General features: G+C 44.3%; 1 protein-coding gene across 2 annotated transcripts in view; it reads left to right on the top strand.

The window, feature by feature from the left end:
* Foxp1 (forkhead box P1) overlaps window positions 1-21,483 on the top strand; it is a 448,446-nt gene that overhangs the window by 87,063 nt on the left and 339,900 nt on the right. The window lies entirely within an intron of this gene.

Below are 21,483 nucleotides of genomic sequence, written 5' to 3'. Positions count from 1 at the left end.
GTGCCCTCTCTGAGGAGTGCTAGCCACCTTGTCTTGTGAGACAGGATCTCTCCTTGCAATGGATGCTCACCTATTGAGTTGACTGCTGGCCAAGGAGTTCCAGCAATCTGTCCATCCTAAGTTCCCTAGTGCCGGGTTTATATGACATGTGTGTGACCCCAGCTTCAGTCTTATGTGGGCACTGGGGATTATACTTTGGTTCCTTTCACATCAAGTGCTTACCAACTGGGACATCTTTCCAGACCTCCAATTGCTTCCCCTAAAATTACTTAATTTTAGTGCCCCTGCTTTTTATATAACATATGTTGGCAGCTCTTACTTGATGGGTGTGGCCATCTAACCTCTGGTCTCTCCAAATTCATTTATTCCATTTAGAATTAACTTGCCACCTTACCACAATGCCTTTTATCTTTCCTGTTAACACACCTGCCTAGAGTTGCTACAGAGTCAGATCTTCCAGTTCATTCTCTGTGAGCTCAGTGGTAACAGAGGGGTGAGGAGAGGTTCATCTCAGGATGGGCAGCAGGGGAGGGAGAGCAGCCTGGAGGTCCTGTATCTAATTGGTTGTGTCTCTTAAATGCTATCTTTGTCCCTTTGGCAGAGATTCCGCTGCTGTCTTGTGCTGGGGATGTATCTCCTCCTGATGTCTAATAAACGTTGACTGGTAATTGAAAGGATTAGTTGCCAGTTCTTCCACAGTGAGGAAGGACTAATTAACCTTTGCTCAGCACAACCGCATCGTCCTTGGGATGCGAGTATCAAGGTACCATGGAACAGCTTCTTGAAGTCATGCCTGATGGACTACTTGGAGTTCCAGCTACATAAGGGCTTGAGACGCCACAAGCCCATTGGTCATCTGGAAGATGTATGTGCTGCCGTTACTTCAAAGAACAGTCAGCAACCCTGTATCTAGCATACAGCAGGTATAGGTAGATAATGTATTTTATAGGCATATACTTTAAAATATTTTAATAAAGTAAACTTCAAAAATGGAAGGTTACTGTTCCATGCTTCTCCACACACAAGCCACCCACGAGACAGTCACAAGACACTCTGGTCCCAAGTTTTCTGTACAAAAAGTGACTCCTGTCTGCTGAGTATGTACAACGTGGCTCAAAAAAGAAAACAGTTATATTTTAAAGTTTCCTTAACTTTAAATGTACATCGTAATGGGTATTTGTGGCCACTCTATTAGAAGACAGGCATCACTGAATCCAGCATTTCAATCTAGGAAATCAGTCTTTCTCAGCACCTTAGAATGTTTTAAATATGTTTTTCTGTTTTCCTCTGGCATCATTAAGTCTAGCAGTTTGCTTCGGCTCTACTTTAGTATTGGCCATTTTGTCTGCTGGAGGCGCACATCTTTCAGTAGATAGTTTCAAGCACAGTAGAATCGTGGGGGAAGAGGAAAGCTCAACTGAGAAATTACCCCGGCCAGCTTGCTGGTGGACAACATTTTCTTAGTTAGTGGGATGGCCCAGCCCACTGTGATCACACCACCCCTGGGCTGGTGGTCCTGGGTGTATAAGAAGGCAGTCTGGGCAAGCCGTGTGGATCAGTCCAGGAGCTTCACTCCTCCTTGGCCTCTGTTCCAGATCCTGCTCTGATGTCCTTTGATAATGGAGTATGAGGTGGAAGAGTTAGTCAAATAAACCCTCAGGTTGCTTTTGGTCACAGTGTTTTATCACAGAAATAGAAATATTAGTGGAGACATTGCAATTTTTTACTTTCTAGTTCTTTGGTGTTTTCTCTTCTTCCCTAATGGACTCATGATTTATATCCTTTCTTCTTTCTCCCCTTCCCCCAAGATTCATTGTCTAAATTACACTCTGTGTTTTAAGTTAGTATTTTACCACAGAGCTCAGGCTGCCTATGGACAGGGGGGCTTCTCGCCTCTGGTTGTTCAGTGCTGGGAGAGTAGTCGTGAGCCACTGTGCCTGCCAGATTCCTTCTTCATCCCCATATCTCAGCTCACCTAAGTACTGCTCCTCCGGGTCTTAGGTCCTACCCTGGTGGTGGGACAGAAGACATAGTTGCGTGTATCCTCCCTGTCTCAGCCTATGCTCTGGCAAATGGCAGTGCATGAAGAAGCGTTCGGGGAAGAGCAGTAGGCATTGCTGCTTTCCAACTTAAAGTCCCTCGCTGCTCCGCGGGCTCCTTGTGTTAGACACGTGCCGTGAGGGGAAAGCAGTCAGCCTCTGATGGGAGAGCAGCTAGGTTTCTGGTGGAGACCTAACAGAGTTCTTCAGGATCCCAGGTGAGAGCTAGTTAGTGAGCATCCTTCCGCTGGCTACATCCTGGCTGGCCCCGCTGTTACTACGGCACATCGCCCTTCTGCTCTCTGCTCTGCAGCTCTGCTCTGCTCATCAATAGAAAATACCTCTGGGGGTTTCTGCTGCTAGTGAATAAACTTTCTAGTGTACTTAAAAAAAAAAAAAGCATGCGTTCATGAAAGTGTGCGTTGGAGGGTACATGAGGGTGCACATGGCTACACGTGCATCAGGAGGCAGGGGGTGGGGGTCCTGAGTGTCCTACTTTGTCACTCTCTTCCCTGTTTCCTCAAGACAGGCTCCATTACTGAACCTGGAGTAGATGGCTGGGAGGGGGGGGGCAGGCCCCAGAGACCCTCCTGTCTTCCCCCACAGCAGTGGGTGACAGGGCACAGGAGGCCTCACCTGCCTTCTCACATGTGCTGGGAATTTGAACTCAGATCTTCTCAGGTGTGTTCAGTGTTCTTACCCACTGAGCCGTCTCCCCAGACCCTCCAGTCTAGTTTGGATTTGATAGTGTGAAAGGTGCGTTTATGGCCTAATGCCATATACAAGAAGACAAGGGAGTTATCGGTCTTTTGACATTACCCTGCAGGCATAATAAAAACACAGTCATGTTCCTCTGATTTTTAAATGTGCTCATGATAATTAGCCAAAAAAAAAAAAATAGATTAGAGGTACCTTGAGATTCCAAGGTAAGCTGCCATTTTTAACCACATACCACACATGCGTACATGCTTGGATGGGATGACCACCATGAGTCATTTGCTCAGTCTGTGTCCCCTGCTGGGACTGTTTGATTGCCTGATCTGTTTGTTCGTCTAAGTGTTGTAATCAGTTCACTGCTGCTGCACCTGGTTCCCTGACAGGGCAAGTGGGTGTTGCCAGCAGGAGCTTGCTTCAGGTCGGCCTTCCTTGCTCCTCTTTGGAGTGGCCTCCTCTTGCTCAGACTTTGATTACATTGGGTGTCCATGTCTGCCTCCAGTCTCTAGGTCATAGGCTGGCCTGAAGGCTCTCTTGCTCCTCTGTGCTAGGGATGCACCTTACCAATACCTTCGTTCACTGCACTGTTGATTACATTGTGTTCTCACACTTTGCAAGACACAGGAGGATGGGGGTCGAGGCATTGGATCCTGGAACTGAAAGAAGAATGTACCTTTGAGCTGGGCCACTCCCCACCTGGCTGGGTCTCCCCATCTTCTGGGGAGAGGTCTAAGGGTCTAAGGTCACAACACTGGGCCTGGCGTCTTTTTGCATTGACATTTGCTTTTGTCTTCTATCACTCTCATTGTAGCTCAGTGCCCGCCACGTTCCTCCTCTTCTCTGTTGTGTTTTGTACCCTGGACTCCTCTTGAGCCTCCTGTGATCGCACGTCTCTCCTGCCTCTTCCATCCTTCATTTGCTTTCATCCTGCAGCTATTGTTGGGGTCCAGGCATTTGCTGAAAGGTTATTTACCCATCTAAAGCATCCAGCCAGTGAGCATGAAGAAAAGCCTTTCTCTTGGTGGATCTTTGAGGGCTGAAAGTTTTAACGCATTTGCATAGAAAAGCTTAACCTCTGTGCTTGAGTAGCCAGCCAGAGCTTGCCCTCCCTCCCTCCCTCCCTCCCTCCCTCCCTCTCTCCCTCCCTTCCTCCCTCTCTCCCTCCCTCCCTTCCTACTTTTGCAAACACCCTTCCCTCTTGGAGGTACCACTGAGCTGAAAGGTATATGGTGAGGACAAGGATACCAGCCTCAGCTCTGTCCTGAAGACACAGCAGCAGGAGCTAAGCTAGGTGCCTCCTGAGAGGGTTTTCTGCCACCTACCACTTAATGATATTTAACTTGAGATTTTTCCATCCTTACAGTATGCACACAAGTGATCTGTGTTCAACTGGAAACCAGCCTTCTGCTCTTGCATCTTCATCTTCCCTCACACTTGAGTGGTGATGTCTGATCTTGTCTCTCTGGGCTGCTCAGCAGCTGAGGGCCTCAGTGCAGAGGAGCTACGGGATGAGGAGACACCTCATGGACTGTCCATAGCACATGGACAGTGTGTCAGTCCATAAGGGGCGTTCAAGGCACTTTCAGCTCATGATGGGTGTGACTTAGGATGGCTTTACTGCACAGTGAAATTACTCCTAGATTGATATTTTCATGCATACTCCTTTGGGGATATATTTTGTCCCTCAGAGTTTCTCTGAGTCTACTCCCAGGGCAGTTCCTTTGAGTGTGGTCTCTCCCTCTTAGTAGCAGAATCCCCACTTTGTACCAAAGCCCTTGTCTTACCATGGTCTAGTAGCAGAAGATAGTGTTTCACTGTGCTTTGAAGATGAAGGACTTGTGTATTTCATATGCTTTTGGCCCCTTCTTTCTGCTAATGCCTGCCAGGCTGTTACTGCTTGGTGTTGAGAGAGAGAGGGCGGGGGAGAAGGATAGAGGGGGAGGGGGAAGGAGGGAAGGAGGGAAGGAGAGGGGGACAGGTAGAGAAATGGTATAGGGAAAGGTTTTTTTCTGTTTGAAAGGAAGAGCCATCTTGACTATACCAAATACCCCTTTCTCTCATTTGGATGCCTTGAGGCTGAGAGGTAGGAATGGTATCAGCAGAACAACCAGCTGTGAGAGTGCACCTGATACCTGGTACACAGAGAATTCATTTATCAGGTGCTCTCCGCACTCAGACTCTTCCAAATGTTTCCTCCAAACTCGTGTCTGGTCTAGGTGATTTCCTTCGAGGCATACAGTATGGTGGCAGCTCTGGGTACTGCACTGGCTCTGCTGTACCAGCTGGCTCGTGCCAAACCCAGTGGTCAGACTGCCGGCGGAACAAAAGGGGACTCCCTCCTAATTTATACATGTGTCATGCTTTTAAGGCTTAAAAACCACAGAAGCATGACACACATCGGGGTGTTGTGTAAACTGACGGCCTCAGACCTGTTGGACTCGTGCTGCATGACATTTGCTGATACTTTTATTTAGTTTCCAGATTTTTAACTGTGCAGATAGTTCTTTTATGGTTCTTCTGCATTAAAGCTATTCTGAATGAAGTGGGGCAGCCCCAGCTCACATTCCCTAAACAGTGGCCCAAGGCTGGACAGTGGCTGCATCCTTGGCTGCTGCCTGGTCTGGAATTTGCCATTCTTCTCTGGGCTGCTTCAGTCATTGCTGTGACCCTCTGCCCTGTGGGCTCTGGCATTGGCAAACCTTTATGTGTTCAAAGCTAAATTGTATGCTGAATGTGTCCCATGGCATTCTTTAAGACAAAAGGAAATAAAACATGAAAAATTTGAAATCTGTATGTAATTTCTGAAATTATCTATCTATCTATTATCTATAGATATCTAAGATATCTATAACTTGCATGCATAAAGCAATACTTTATTTTAAAATATTACTTTATTTTTCTATATGAGAAATAAAGTGGTGAAAATTATATATTGAATGTATAATTTGCTTGTGAGTATGTGTATGTGTGTATGTGTGTATGAGTATATGTGTGTATGTGTATATGAGTATATGTGTGTATGTGTGTATGTGATGTGTAGGCACATTATTTATATATGTTTGTATATAGATGCCAAAAGACAACCTCAGAATGCCTTTCACCTCCTGAACTATGTGCTTCAGTTTTTTTGAGACAGGGTCTTTTATTGTCTTGGACCTTGCATATTAGGGATGGCTAGCCGGCAAATGAACCCCAAGATCTGTCTTGCTCCATCTCCCTAGCATTTGGATAAAAAGTTCATTCATCATGCCTGCCTGGCTTTTTTTGTTTTGGGTTTTCCAGATGTGTTTTATTTTGAATTATGTGTATGTGTGTATCTGTGTCTGGGTATGTGCTATGACTGCAGTGCCTATGGAGGCCAGAAGAGGGAGCTGGTGCCCTGGAGCACAAGTTACTTGCAGTTATGAGCCACCTGTGCTGGTTTAGTTCAAGGCAGTTGAGCCTTTGGTTCCCAGTTAAGGAGGTGTGGAGTCGCTAGTGGAAGGATGTCAGCAGACTTGGAGGTTTCAAAGCCTCCTGCCACTCCCAGGACACTTCTTTGCTTCCTGTTTGTGGTTTAAGCTATGAGCTCTCAGACTGCTGCTCTAGCCACATGCCTTCCCCATGCTTTTCCACTTCCTCATGTGATGAGCTCCTATCCCTCTGGAGCCATAGCCTTTCTTCTCTAAGTTGCCTCAGTCATGGTGTATTATCACAGAAAAGTAACTAGCAAACTGCCCAACATGAGTCTGGCAACCAAATTCGGTCTCCATGCAAGAGAAGTATGCGCTTGCTCTTAACTAAGCCACCTTTCCATCCTGTTCTGTTTTAGAATATAGGGGTTAGACTCATATCCCCAAGCCCAAGTGGCCAGCACTTTATGCACAGAGTTCTCTCCCCAGCGTGCATGCAGTACACACAGAATTTCTGCTCCTAGGACATGCTACAGAATGCTCAAGGTAGCATCTCGCTTCAGTTTGATGCTTTCTTACTGCTGTTAAGAGGTTCAAACCCAGAGAGTGCAATGATCCTTTTAGACAATGCAGCTAGTACCAGATTCTGGAGCCCAGCTCTGTGTCTGTTGACAGGGCCAGTCATTAAGAGAGTATGGACTCTGGGATTGGAACAGAACTTCAAAGTGGATGTTGTGGCTTTGTCCCCATAGGTTGAAGCTTTTAAGGGCACTACTCTACCTGACAGTTTCTGCAAACAGTTTCTGAAAACTGTTCCATGTCTTCCTCTTGGGTCCTGCCTTCTCCAAGCAAAGTCCAGCCAAACCCAGTTGAACATCTTTAATAGAGAAGCATGAAACCCCAAAGGGTGCAAAATCAGAAATGTTTTCAGTGCTCACTAGAAACCACAAGAAGGCTGTACTACACCTGACCTGAGGTGACAGGTCCCAAGTTGAGCTTCCTAAAAATACTGTATTCAGTTTCCTTCTGAATACACAGGGTGCAAGTGACTGACACTTGAATTTCTGCTTTATCTTTGGGTACTAACCTACAGATAACTGATTATATATGTGTAAATATCCTAAATTTAAAAATAAAATCCAAGCATGTTAATCAAACCGGCTCAGTTGGGGCAGCTTTGGCTCCGTCCGCCCTTTTCAGCTTCATGGGCCTTCTTGCTGGCAGATGCTTTGAAGGAAGCTGTGCGAGATGCCTCTAAACCTCACCTGGTTGTATCTGTCCCTCTAAGTTCTGGTTTTCCAGATCTGAGTTAACACTGCCACAGAGCAGCAGTAGATTATACTGTAACTTTCCTTCTCTCACAGTGTGGATAAGTGCATGCCATGCCACCAATGTGGGGACCAGAGGGTGAGTCAACTCTCTCCTTCCTCTGTTGGGATTAAACTCTTTCTTTTTTTTAAAGAGAGACTTTCACCCCTGAGCTCTTTCTCCAGCCTTGTGGTCTGCTTTTTCTTGCTGCTTATGTTCTCCATGTCTCACATCACACTTGCTTTGTCTTAGAAACATCTACTGATTGCCACCTTTGCTTGGTGTTGTCTTCCTTTTATGGGTAACGAACGGAAGGTGCCATCATCTCTTCTTACACGTTTTCGTTCTAGCAGACTCACCTTAGTCCTTTTTATTTGTCATCTGCATTGGCTCTCAACCTGACTGTACCCTGTCGCTTTTGAGACTTTGAAACTTACTGAACTCTGGGCTTCATGCCTAGAAACAAATTTAATTCGGTCGGTGTAAGGGCTGGGCCATCAGTATTTTTTCTAAGCTGTATGGGGGAGTTCTTATGTCTTCCTCCAGAGTTGACAGCCTCTGCTCAACATTATCAGCAGGGTTAGCCCTCTGTTGAACACATTCAAGAGTCACTCTACTACTCTCTTGTCCCTGTTTCCTGAATCAAGTCTAGTCCCCTGGTTAAATTTTTGCTGTCTTATAATTGGATCATAATCCATCCACCAAATTTACCTCAGGCCTCTGGTTCCACATATATTAACTGGTAGCTCATTTCTTCTGGTAATTTACTCCCCCACAACTTGGAACACCCCCTTGCATGTGTTTGACCTTCTCTGGATTCCCCTTGCCACCTTGCAAAAATCGGTATAGGAATAGATATAGTAGCTCCTACCTGTGTTTCAACAATGCCTAGGCTGAAGCTGGATTCTATGTTTGAGGTCTGGATATTTTGAGATTTTATTGTAAAAGAAAAAAGTTTACTTCTCTTATTACATACTTCTGCATTACAATACATATACATCCTATAAGTGTAAAACATATTGCTATATTAGACCATCACATGAATCTTCTTATTCCACCATTGATGTGACAAAGATATCAAAGGTCCCAGAGATTAAATGAGGATCATCATCTCAGGAAATAAGATTAGAGTGCATTCACCAGTTGCCTTTAATTGAACAGAAAATACCACCTTTCTTCTGGCGTGTTTGTTTCTGATCTCTTTGTAGAGCCCATGTGGTCGTTGCAGAGGTTAGATTGTGCATTTGGTACCTTCAGAGATGTAGTTGTTGGAGTCCAGGACTGCCTCTGACTGACAGCAGCATTCTTGGTTTGACAGCATTACCAGAACCACTAAAGACTAGAGGATCCTGATGTGGTCCTCAACAGCTCTTTCCTCCCACGGCTTTGGAGACTGTCAAGTAAAGTTTGAGTGACTGGAGGAGGATACATGATGGTATTATTAAGGCTGAAGTTCCGCAGACCATGGAACAGAAGGAATGGCATTACAGCTCATCTAGACCTTAATGCAAAGTTGTCATATAACCGGAAAGTGGGGAGGGGTCCAGAGTTTAAATTAGGGTGCTGTTAGTAGAGGGAGGGTAATTACATTTTTGGTGCATAGCGAATCTCAATTGGTATTTATAAAAAAGTCGATTAGATTAAATTCTTATAGCTTCCTCGCTCATTCTATTTCCTCAGTACCGTGTTAGGAACAATAAGGTGATTTTACTTCAAGGCAGTGTAGGGAGTTCTGTTCAAATTCTATCTCAGTCATTCACATAAATATCAGCCAGGATCCATTTCTTCTGTCTTCAGAGGCATGAACAAATACTATGCAGACATGATCTGCTTGACTGCACTCTGTTGAGCATTGAGGGGAAGAGCTCAAGGATGGAAGGAGTTCATTTTATCCAGGAACCAAAGAAAGTAAATTGGTGTTAATTTTGTTTACTAGAATTCTTCAGAGCTATTCACTCTGGTTTGTGAAGCAGCCTCTATAAACTGGGCATGTGGGATATGAGGAGCTGCACCACTGATGATGCGGGGTGAAATCCTTCCTGCACACATAAACTCTGCAGTATTGAACAGCCAAAGGGACACTGCTTTAACACATTGCTATGGAGGGCTTCTGAGAGGGACGGACATTTACAGCCATGTTACATGGGGCAGGCAGACTTACCTAGTCAAAGGAGGTCAAGCCTATGATGATATAGACCAGACTTATATGGAGCCCGGAGATGAGAGCTCGAAGGGTGTCCACGAATATCTACTGGTGATGGAAGGAAACTTAGGAGAGTCACAAAGAGTCTCTGCTAATATAAATGTCCAAGTGCCTTGGGATATTCCAGATATCTTCTTCCATTTAGGAAACTAAGAACTATTTAGGCCAATATGGTACATGCATTCAACATTATGCATTATAATGTTGGAGGCCAGAGAGATGGTTCAGTGGTTAAGAGTGCTTGCTGTTCTTCCAAAAGATGCAGGTTCATTTTCCAACACCCAAAAGTCAACTAACAACTTTCTTGAGCTTCTATGAGCATCAGGCATGCACATGGTGCACCTACTTACATGAAGGCAAAATGAACATAAAAATAAGTAAGTAAGTTTGCATGGGCTATAAGAGTGAAGGTACTTGGGACTCGTTTTTACTTTTTAAAAAATACTCTAATATAAAAAAATTTTAAGTATGGAGTATTCTAAGATTGATAATGTAGGATACTTTAGGGAAGATATTTCAGGATGGCATGAGTTTTGAAGTTTTTGCTTTATAGGATTTGGTTGTTTTTCAGATGAGTGACTTTAGGGGAGATGAAATAATAGTAGGGAAGTAAGTACAGGCCTGTGAGTCTCAGATAGAATGGAGGAGAAGTGACTACCTATGCCTGGCAGCCACTTTGTCTGTACACCCACACTACACCATGATATGGGACTGCTGTTCCTAATCAAGAAGTGCACACAAACTATATACCACCAAACCCCATGACCTGAAGGCTCACCACCATTCCATTGTACCGGCCAGTTGATTAAAAGACCACAGTGTAGTGTGCACCTGGTCCCTGATGACAAAGATGCCCTAAAGATTATGATTGATATAAATCAGCCACTTGTTTTGTGTGGGCCACTTTCTATAAGAACATGGTTCCACTCGGCAACCTTTGGCACGCAGTCTTCTTAATGGCCACCACACACGGTGCTGGTACCTAGTCAGTGTAATGAGAAGCCTTGCATAATGGAGAGGACTCATCTACAGAGTCCCTTCCTCAAAGACATTGAAATGTCAGTCAAGTTCCAAAGATAGAAAAGTGACCGTAGCTGATGCTGTTGAGCATGTGAAGACGGAGGACTTGCAGTAGTTGGCTGCCTCATTGGGTGGGTATGGCAATGTTCACTGAGGGAAGGTCTGTGGAAGAAAGAGAGTATAAAATGGGGGTTGCTGAAGAAGGTGCGAGATGATGGAGAAGCCCTGTCATGGGAACTGAGGACTTTTTGTCAGCTCTGCTGAATAGAGTAGAATATATCACCATGTCCCAGAGAATCTGAGAGCTGGGCAATGGGTTGGCAGCACACTGAGAGCTGAATGGTTACAGAGATGACTAGGTTGAGTTAGGGACCTGAGGCAGCTAGCTCTTTCCAGAAATTTCTAAAAGTGGGGTTAGGAGGTTGGACTTTCTGGGAAAGCATGATTTCCCATGGACTCACCTTATTAACAAAACCAACAAAAAAAAACCTTACCACCAAAAAAAAAAAAAAAAAAAAGGCTTGTGGGTAACATCTGTCTGTAATCCCTGTAGAGACAGAGCAGGACTGCTGGCTCTACTGACGAGCCAGCCTAGGTCTTCATTCAGTGAGGGACCTGCTTCCAAACATCAGATGGAGATCTACTGAGCACGCCTTCCAGTTGTGTGCTGTTGGCTCGCCCTCCAGACAGTGTACACGTACATATATGTACACGCACACATTACCTGGGTAGACATACGTGTCCATACTGACAAAAGGCAAGAGAAGGTGCTATGGGTTGAGAAAATGATTTTATTTCAGAGCTGGGCAACTCTTACAGAGTTACATCAAACTCTTTTACTTAGAAATTGTTAAATTGTACGACTTTATGTGCTTTTAAAACTAGCTTTCAGTTTGCAACAAGCTAGGGCTGAGGTGAGCATGGAATCTTCTAGAAACAGCTCAGTAGAAACAATAGAGATTATACCCAACAAATCCTTTCATGTTTTTCTTTTGTTTTGTTATGTTTTTCTTGATAGGGTTTCTCTGTCCTGGAACTCAGTGGATCTGCCTGCTTCTGCCTCCCAAGAGCCGTGATGTGATTAAAGGTGTGCTCTGAGCATCACCTCTGTCTTGTGCTTCTTGGGCCTTTGGGCAGTAGGAGAAGTGAGCCAACATTGCTGTAAAAGCCCTGACTGAGGTGGTTATGGGTGTAAACCATTTAGTGGTTGTGTCAAAGTGCGTATCATGACAAAAACGCCTATCAGTATGTGAAAGGAAAACAAGTCAGGGCACTCAGGCTGTCCAGTAGTCTTCTAGAATATTCTACCCTGGCTGCCTTGTCAGCGTCCCTCCTACTGCCCCCATCCACCCTAGGGAACACAGTCATTTGGAAGTATTTCTGCCCTCTCCTCTTCAGGTTGTCTGTCACTCTAGCCTTTTTATGGTCACCCTCCTCATCCCTAGGTCTGTGAGTCCCTTCATAAGGGCCCGCCTCTCTGCCCCAGGAGCCATGTTAATTTATGGTCCATTTTGGTATTCCTCGGAGTGAGTGATGGGGAGTGGACACCACTTCTCTTTGTTTCGCTTTTTCTCGCTCTGAAGAGCTTTTTACTGCCGAGCCCCTGACATCTCCCACCTTACTGTATCTCCCTGTTATCTTAAACTGGGCCCATTCCGTCCATTAGCTGTATTCTAATCACCTCTCTGAACGGTCAGATTTACAAGCAGCACATGAGAGAGAAAACACAAAAAGCCAGCCAGCCTTTCCTGGCCTTCAACAGCAGCCTCCCTCTAAATACTGGCAAAGTTTATTTGCTTTCTCTGAGGGTGTGCTAAGTGATTTTGCAGTTTGAGTGCTACGGCCTTCTAGCACTTAGGTTTGCATTTATTAAATAAATTTGTTCTCTAACTCAAGTGTTAAGTGTGTATGATGAAACCTCAAAGCCGATTTCAGTGATTGCAATGTGCAAATATTTTTTAAATTATGTAATTAAATCGGACTTGGCCTTCGAGGTCCACCGAAGTAATTTATTAATTGAATCTGATTTAATTGTATGTTATTTTCGTTTATTCAAGGGAAGAGCTTGCCTCTCTCACTGAGATAGGGGTCTCTTGTGTGCCTTGTCACCGGAAGGAGCCCAGAGATCCCTTCCTCTGAGAAGTCTTTAGCACACTGTAAAATATTAACTGACAAGAGAGGACCCGTTTTCCTCCTGTTCCTGAAGTTGTGTTTGGGCGTCTGAGTATCTGGGCTAGCGAAAAGGAAAGAAAGCAAAATCTCATGAGGTAGACTTATTGTGATTCTCCGTGTTTATCGCTAGGTTATTTTTAAAGTGAGTCATTCGTTTCTTTTGACTTGTGCCTGTTCTCAGGGTTACTTGCTTGAAAAGAGAAGCTCCTTTAATTCAGTGTTTACACCATCTCTCCAGGACCAAAGCCGCGCGGTGTCTGTTTCCTTAAAATGTCGTTTTAAAGGTATTGTGGTTTTGGAGCAGCAGTTGTGAATGAAAAGTATGTAAACTTAGCTGCTCTTGCTCTTATCATTTTTGTACTCACGTCAGACCAGAAGGCTGCTTTAGATTTATTTTTCATTGTGTATTAGGTCTAGATTTTTTTTTCTTCTTTAGAAACATATGGTCTTTGGGATGTGTTATATTTGGTGCTTAAGAAAATAACAATGGAATACCAAAATAGCTTCTTAGTTGAGTATTATATTTGAAGGAAGATTAATTAAAAAAAAACAAAACAAAACTAATCATTATGAGGGAGAGTTGGGGGGAGTTCACATCTGTGTTTAAGAAATGAAAGAATTCATCCATGCTGTATCCAATCATGTGAAAGGCAGTAGCTTTGAGAAGTCCAAATTCTTTCCCCGAAAGGAAAATATTTTTTGTTGCTATTAAATATAGTTTATATTGGTACTTTATAACTTTTTTTTCCATGTGGGGCCATTTAGTTAAACTCTTAGTTCATATTTCTATATAGAAACGTCTTTGTCTTTGGGCTCTGCCTTTGCAAATTCCCATTTAATATGTGGCTGCGGCTGTTTATCCACACCACGTGGTACCGCACACCTGATCAAGTGACAGTATGACGTCATGGCAATCAGCAGAGTGTGCGAGTGACTTTTGAGTCACGGTGGCCTAGAAGGCCCTTGAGGTTGATAGAAGCAGCCATAATGGGGACTGTCCCCGTCCCATGCCTTCCAGTAGACAGAAAAGTTCGGTGCTACTGAGCAAACAGAAGACGTCTGATTGAGAAATATTCTTAAAGCTGATTCTGAAAGCAGAACCGAACATTTGAGCTGTCAGAATTTCCGCGGCAAATGCTAAGTACACACATTGTTCGTAATTCTCAATGCCCAGGACCTCGCTCAGAGAATCACCTCACAGTATTGCAGTTCTTGACTTCTCAAAGCAAAACTACACACAACTGAGTGTCATCTCTGTCACCCACAAGGAGCCTGGATGGAGCAAGCCTTCTCCTCCCACCTGGGTTTCTTGCGGGGTTGCAGGTGGGGGTCTCAGAGCAGAACCCAGACTCTGACCTCCCAGTGGAATCTTCTGCTCCGTTCTGTTGCCTCTTAGTGAAGGTATGGTCATAGCCCCTTCTCTGCTTCACACTGGTATTGATTAAGAAGAGTTTTCTTGTAAACAAAATGAGACAAAGTATAGGATGCTTGGAGACTTTGAAGACTGTCGCCTTACCTGCACAGGCTTGCCACAGTCTTTGTCACATCTGTGGTTCCCCTCGGTTCTCTGAGCTCTATGGCTGAAACGGCTGTATTCCTCAGCTGCTGTTTCCAGGGACTGGGGAGGCTATTCTTAGGTCTAGAGTTCCTATACTCTACACAGAGTCTGTGGCCAGGTGAAGGGGCTTGACTTCACCCTCAGAGGCATCCTTCAACCCTACAGTACTTTCTCTTCTTCTCTGTGACACTGCCCCTCCCCCATCTGAGCTTAATCATCCTTAAATGTCTGAGACATAATTTTGCAGAAAAATGTCTAAAGTTTAGTCATATAAGAATTAGGGCGTTTTCTGACTTCATACCAGATCACTTCATTTATTTATATATATATATCCTTTGTTATCAGCAAAACTTGGTGAAGGGATTTCTGATTACATGCATCTTCATTTTCCTATTTTGAGGTGGGTTTGTGTTCTTTTTCTCTTGTCCCCCACCCTTCCCCTTTCAAGGAACACTACTATCACTACCACAAATATCACCATCATCATCATCATCACCACCACCATCATCATCACTACCATCATCATCTTCACCATCATCACCACCACCACCATCATCATCATTGTCATCATCTCTGTCACTGATAAAGCCTTGTGGTATGACTTAGGAGAGAATTCTGTGGTAAGGCACACGGAAGGTTGGATGGTGTGCAGCATGCCTTAGCAGTTAAATGAAAGGCTGGTTTATATAAAAAGGCTTGTTTCTGTGTGGAAAATATGTGCCCCCCCCGTATTTTACGTGGACCAGGTGTGGATTAGTGCCCTGAACCTTTTACCCTGCCACAGTCCCGCTTGTAATTCTTCTGAGGCACAGTTCAGCCAAGTCAAAGAAATGTGTTATTAAAGGTGAGCTGAAAGGCATTTTAAAAATAAACAAACTGTTTAAGATCCTAAATCAGCAACAGAATCTATACACACAGACTTGAAACATGTAAGAAAATGTGTTTCAGTGCCTTTGGGTCCCAGACCTGATCCCCCTCCTGCCTCCTTTGAAGCGTCCCCCTAAGCCGTTTTGGGTCATTTTGGGGACAAGCAGACTCTCTAGCCTTCCCTCATAGCTTCATTCACATTGATGAATTGCCTCCACTGAGGTGGGTGGGAGAGACCCAAATAGTGGTCTCTGACTCTTTGGCTAATGTTGGGAAGGAAAAACAAGAGCCCTGACTTGGGTTAGCCCTTGCTGTGTGAGCACGCGTGCTCTGCTGCCTAGCCTGACGCACAGGGGGACAGCCAAAAGTAATCAACCAAATGCAGAAGTGAAGCACAGTCAATATAAAAAAGTCAACCTTGATCAGTGACTGGTCTTTTACCAATAACATTCTGGAAGTGTTCTTTTGTTTTGGTTAATACATTTGTTCCTCAAAAGCATATGGTGGACTGTAATTCCAGCCCATTTTATGGACAGGCACACTGAGAGATGGGGAACTCAAAACAGTTTGCTTGGGATCCCAAGGGAATGAGGCAGCTGATCTGAGGCTTGCTGGCGGACACATGCGGCTGAGCTGCTAAGGCCTAGACAATTGCAGGCTCGCCTCTCCTAGGCTCTGCGGTGTTCTGTGGTGTGTGTCCTCCTTGAGGCATCAGGAAGCCTGGACACTGGCCCTGTGCACGCCCCGCCTGGCTTCCTGTAGCCCCAGGTTTTCTGTAGCTTTCTTACATTGTAACCATTGTTTGATCTGCTTTAGGCTCCACCGCGACGTCGCCTTGTGTGCTTTTCTCGCTTCATTATCTTAACCTTTTCGTGTGGTTGTGAAACCATGGAAGGGCATTCTCTGAGGCTGAGTTTCAAACGTGGAAGAGCAGGGCTGTCTTTGAAGTAGCTTCTTTGCACCTGCCTTTGCCTGCCTATTGCAGCCGTTCTTACAGGCGCTGTTACTTTAGTACTGGGGAAAAAGAATACTATGTGGAAGGCTGTGCCAGGCATGTATCAGACCCCCGGGACATTTGGAGAAACCGTATGGTCACCAGGATGACAATCTCTTTAATGTCTTTGCTAACCTAGTATTTTGAAAATGTCAGGGCCTTTCTAGCTAAGGAGCAAAGAGGGCATGCTCCAGCCCGATACTCCTGGTTTAGGCTTGCATTTCTGAGTGTTCTCGTGGGAGATGGTAGTGAACTCTGACCTTTGTGCCAGAGTTCAGAGTAGACAGGGGCTGAGATCTGCAGGTGTCAGGGGAACCAGGAAGAGAGGCATGGGAGAGGAAACGGGATGCGGGGAAAGTGCCAGGAACAGTTGCCTCACCGTTTGGCATTTCTCTGGTGATGAAGAATCTGGGTTATATATACTCTCAGGTTGCTCATAGGCATTCGGGGTACATTTCCACCAGGTTTGACAGTTTCAGGACCACTGAAGAGGAGACACATAGTTATTTTGAGGAATAACTAACTTAGGGACTTAGGGGTCTTTCTGTCCATGCAGGGAAGGCACACGTGTGGCTTTATTCATGAGTGTAAGCAAGCTCGTGAGAATTATCTGTGAAGTCACTTCTGTTCTCTGTGTACACCCGACTGTTAGTCAGTGGGTAGTCCAAGAGAGGCAGAAGGCACTGCAGTGACGTAGAGGGATGCTCCTGTGCAGCTCATGGCCTGGTTAACATTGTTTCCCACTGGACCCATCCCTTAGGGTGCTGCTGCTCACCCCTGAGATACAAAAAGAAAATCAAATAACAACCCTGAATTCATGCAGTCTGTATACTGACATTTTGTCCCCAAACCAAATACACAGTTAGGGTGAATTCCCTTGCTCTTTCTGTTCACTGTACGTCACCTAAAAACCACAGCAAATCCATTTCACTGCAGATGGGAGCCACTAAGAGCCAGATGTGCTCCCTAGAGCTCGTTGCCGGGCTCCAGCTGTGCTAGCCTGTGTCTGGTAGGCAGCCATGAGCTGCGTCTGCCAACTGTGGCCCAGACACTGGTGCAGGCTTAAACAATTAGTCGAATACCTCATCCGGTGGCTGTGCTCACTGTGTGTGTCCTTCAGATGACCAGTGCCACGCAGGCTGGTGCCCTCTGTGGGTAGAAACTCCCAGAACGAACCAGACATGATTCTATCGACAACCTAATTACCGATAGTGTTTGCCTTTGGGTCAGTTTCTTGACTCCAGCTGCCCAGGTAGGAAAGCCAGAAGCAAGGTAGGGCTGGACCATGAAGCCTATTTTATTGTCTTGCTTTCTTATTACCTCTTTGGTGAAAAACATTTTATTTTGTTGATTTTATCCAAATAGAAGTGCTCAACTAAAGTCTCAATTTCCACCTTTGGAAGCATGTGGATCCCTTAACACATCTGCAATTTCACCTGTTCATACTTTCTGTCATACAAACAGAAATATATATAAATGTAATGTGCCAGCATACCTGTGTGAGAACTTTAAAAAAGAAAAACAAAAACCGTAGGGTACCCTGTTTAATGACCACACAGGTTTTTGTTTATACACAGGAGAACCTCGGATTTTGGTGTTTTGTTGTTTAAGCATGTTCTTGACTACATAGTAGTTGCTCAATAATGTTCTTAAACTGTGTCAAATATGAATTTCCAACTAGGCAGGCGATCTGAGTTCGGGAAGCCATGTCAGTTACTAAGCAGAGGGAGCAACCCGCAGTTTGGTGCCCATAAAGTAAAAGCTCTGCGTATTACAGGCTCAGCAACATTTCCCCACACACTCACATATGAAGTCGGTTGCTACAGAAAGCATAAGATGGCAGAAGTTTCTGAAGGGTGCCTTTCTTGAAACTGAACCCCTAGACAGTGTCACATGACAGTGACATTATCACAGTGAAGTTCTCGGCGGGTTTTTCCAAGAAGTCCCACTATAATAGTGACAGTAACAACGAAGTCTCTGAAATGGGGGGGATTCAGAATTTTTATATATATATAAAATGCACGAAGTCAACTTTGCCTCCTGGTTGCCTTGTGTAAATTTGCTGTGCAGGAAACATAAGTAAAGCCATTTGGTTTGTGGCATGGATGTGGGCGGGCTCAGGGGGCGGGGATAAAGTTGAGGCATTGATATAGTACGAGGAGAGCCAGATGGCTGCATTACACATCTTTTGTGTTCTTGTTTGCTTCTTAAAGCAGTTGCAGAATTTTGCCCTTGGCGATATTTTCTTCCTCATGCCTGTGTGCTCTGCTTTGAATTTACTCTTGTCAGGGTGCTTTGAAAGAAAAGCCTTGCTGGGGGGATAATTTTTTTTCTAAAGTTATATTATGAACTTGTGAAGTCAACAGTGTGCTCATGACAGTGTTTTTTTGTTTTTTGTTTTAACTTTAAGTGTGTTGGTAAATAGTAACAGGATCAGTTTTTCTTTTTTTTCTTAACGTAGTGACTTCGACCATATTTTATATCAGTTCAGGGAGAGAGGTCTGCAAAGAAGGCCTGCGGATTTGATGATGCCTGGAAGTGTATAAGAAAAAATAGGAGATGCAGTCTGTCGGAGGAGAAGTGAACTTTCCCCATTGCTTACTGCTTGTTCTCAGGTTGTAGTTTACTACAGGGTTCTGTGACAAACCTGACGTGGTGGTGTCCAACTTATTGAGAGTCAGTTAATACAGGTTGATGAGTTTTGCCCAAGTGTGGTTGGCACTGATTAGAGAATTTATATCTCCTTATATTTATATAGAAATTTGTATTTGTTTTATACTAAAAACAAAGTATCTTTTGCAATGATAGGTGGGGAAGGGTGTTTAAGATTACTTACAAAGGATGAGATTTTATCACAGAAGACTTTCAATAAGAAATTACTCCAGGGCCATTTCCCCCTGTTTCCATCATGGTGGAATGATTTGGGATAATCCTTTACACGTCCTTCATTTATCTTTCCATGGGCGGATGGATAGTGGTTTCTTCCCCCATGGGCACCCAGGTTTCTAGTTTGAGTGGGAGCCCGCAGTCCCTGACTGGCAAAAGGGAATCCCACAGTCCCATCCTTAGTGAATTCCCTGTTAGTCCCAAGTCCTAGGCCACCCCTTTCCTTAATGAAGTCGTTGTAGGCATCGTATCCAATCGGTTCTGGAAATGTTGCTGTAAATCTCTCTTACCACGTTAAGAGGATAATCGGCAGACTTAGAAGGTCCCCATCTGGACTGTGGAGTTCTTTCCCTGTGAGATGTTTTGCCTTTTGAGATAGCTCTCGCGTCTCTTCATCTGTTCAGCCCAGAGAAGTGTGTATGAAAAGTCAGTGACTCCAGATCCATCTGCCGTTATTATTTCCCACTGATAATTGGCTGGAACAATGGAGAGCCTGTGTCTGGAGCCTCTGAGACTGTACACCCTGTTTATTCTCTGTAGCTCTGGCTGCCATGCCCCCCCCCACCTTTTCTCCCCCTTCATTCTCTCTAGGTTGCAGCAAGTGGAGCTCGTGTGGGGATGACATCTTTGACTCTGTACATCAGTACATGTCACTCAGCCTGCAGGGCTTGTATACGGATTTCTGTCCCAATCCCTGTCTGTGTCGTTGGCTCCTGTGTTGGAGAGGCTTCCAGCACTAAGCTTAGGCTGAGCTCCTGTGCAGGGATCTCTTACCTGGCTCGTCGTCTTGATTTCACTGTCCTCGTTAAAATATTAATTTAGAGTACAGTATCTAATACCTATGGAATCAGATGCTACCTATAATTGTACAATATATTCAGTGTCATCCAGGTTCACACAGTGCAGCTCATTAATACTGGATTCCGCCATCCACTCTTCCATTAGCTTATTCAGTACACGGTGGACAAGCAAGCAAGTATAACGACCTACTCAGGCTGCCAAAACAGTCGCTAGAGACAAGCTGGGGTGGGCAGGGCTTAGTCACAGTGATAGATGGATTATATTTTTGTTCTCTGTCTTACTTGCATCAACTGTGGGGGTGAGGGACTGTGGAAGGTCACTTCAAGGGAAAATAGTGAGCAGAGCAGAAGTCTATCATTTCTCCAGGACCGGTGGTGTCTTTGTTCTTTGGGGTATGGGGAATCATTATTTTATTTTATTTTATTTTATTTTATTTTATTTTCCGTAGCTGCCATTGTCTATGAATAAAGTAGGCTTTTATTTTTAATATTAAAAAAATTCTTTTAAGGGTGGATCTTTAGTTTTGCAGCAAATGATGTTACAACCCCATCTGTCTGGGGTCAGTGCTTTCCTCTGAGGCTTGGAGGGAATCCCTGTTGCCTCTTTAGTACAAAATATAATGCAGATAGGTGCTATGACACTGAATTGGTCCCCCACAGTTCTATGTGGCTTAGAATCCAGTAATCTAACATAGTCCTTCTTATTTGAAATCAGATAATACTGTAAAGTTCATTAAAAAGCAATTGGCAGCTGGCAAGATGGCCCGGCGGGTGGAGGTGCTTTCCACTGAGCTTGGTGATGTGAGTTCGAATCCAGCCACAAAAGAACCAAACCTTATAAGTTCTTAGGTTTTTCTCTGACCTCTTGAGTCAGTGCAGGCATGCCCACATAAATAAAGGAATCTATCTATCTATCTATCTATCTATTACATATATATTATATATATATAATATATATATATATATCCCTTCATTGTTAAACAGTGGAATTAAAATTCCACATTTAATGTGGAATTTGAAAACTGAAAAACAAAACAAAGGGGAAAAAGTAATAATTAGGTTAGTGAGACCACCGACCGAGGTGCTGGAACCAGAGGAGAGGTGGTCTGTGGCGGCTGAGTCCTTAGTCTGAGAGCCAGAGCAGTAGAACATCTCCAGCCTTCATCTGTTCTTCCCTCTTGCTACATTCCTGGTTTCTACAGACAAATTACAGTGAGGTATGACATATTTTACTGCAGAAATGGAGAAAATTGTTGACTGTAATTACATTGTTTAATTGAAGTGATAAGTGACTGAGGCCACTCACTTAAAAGCATCCTCCCTAATATCTGGATAATGTTTTTAAATGAACGGTCATGCATTGGTGACATTTGAAAAGCAGGCATTTGGGATGTATTTTTGGAAAGCTCCCATTATTTTCCTTAAATGATTAGTGAGCTAAAGGATACAGTTAAGTGATATTCTGCACATGTGTGTTTATTTGTATTCTCTCTTAGCTATGCATAAGTATCATATGTGAGACTAAATGCC

The sequence above is a fragment of the Apodemus sylvaticus genome, chromosome 2, assembly GCF_947179515.1.
Source record: "Apodemus sylvaticus chromosome 2, mApoSyl1.1, whole genome shotgun sequence".
NCBI lineage: Eukaryota > Metazoa > Chordata > Mammalia > Rodentia > Muridae > Apodemus > Apodemus sylvaticus.
The sequence above is the reverse complement of the archived record's forward strand: the minus strand, read 5'-3'. Positions and strand labels throughout refer to the sequence as shown.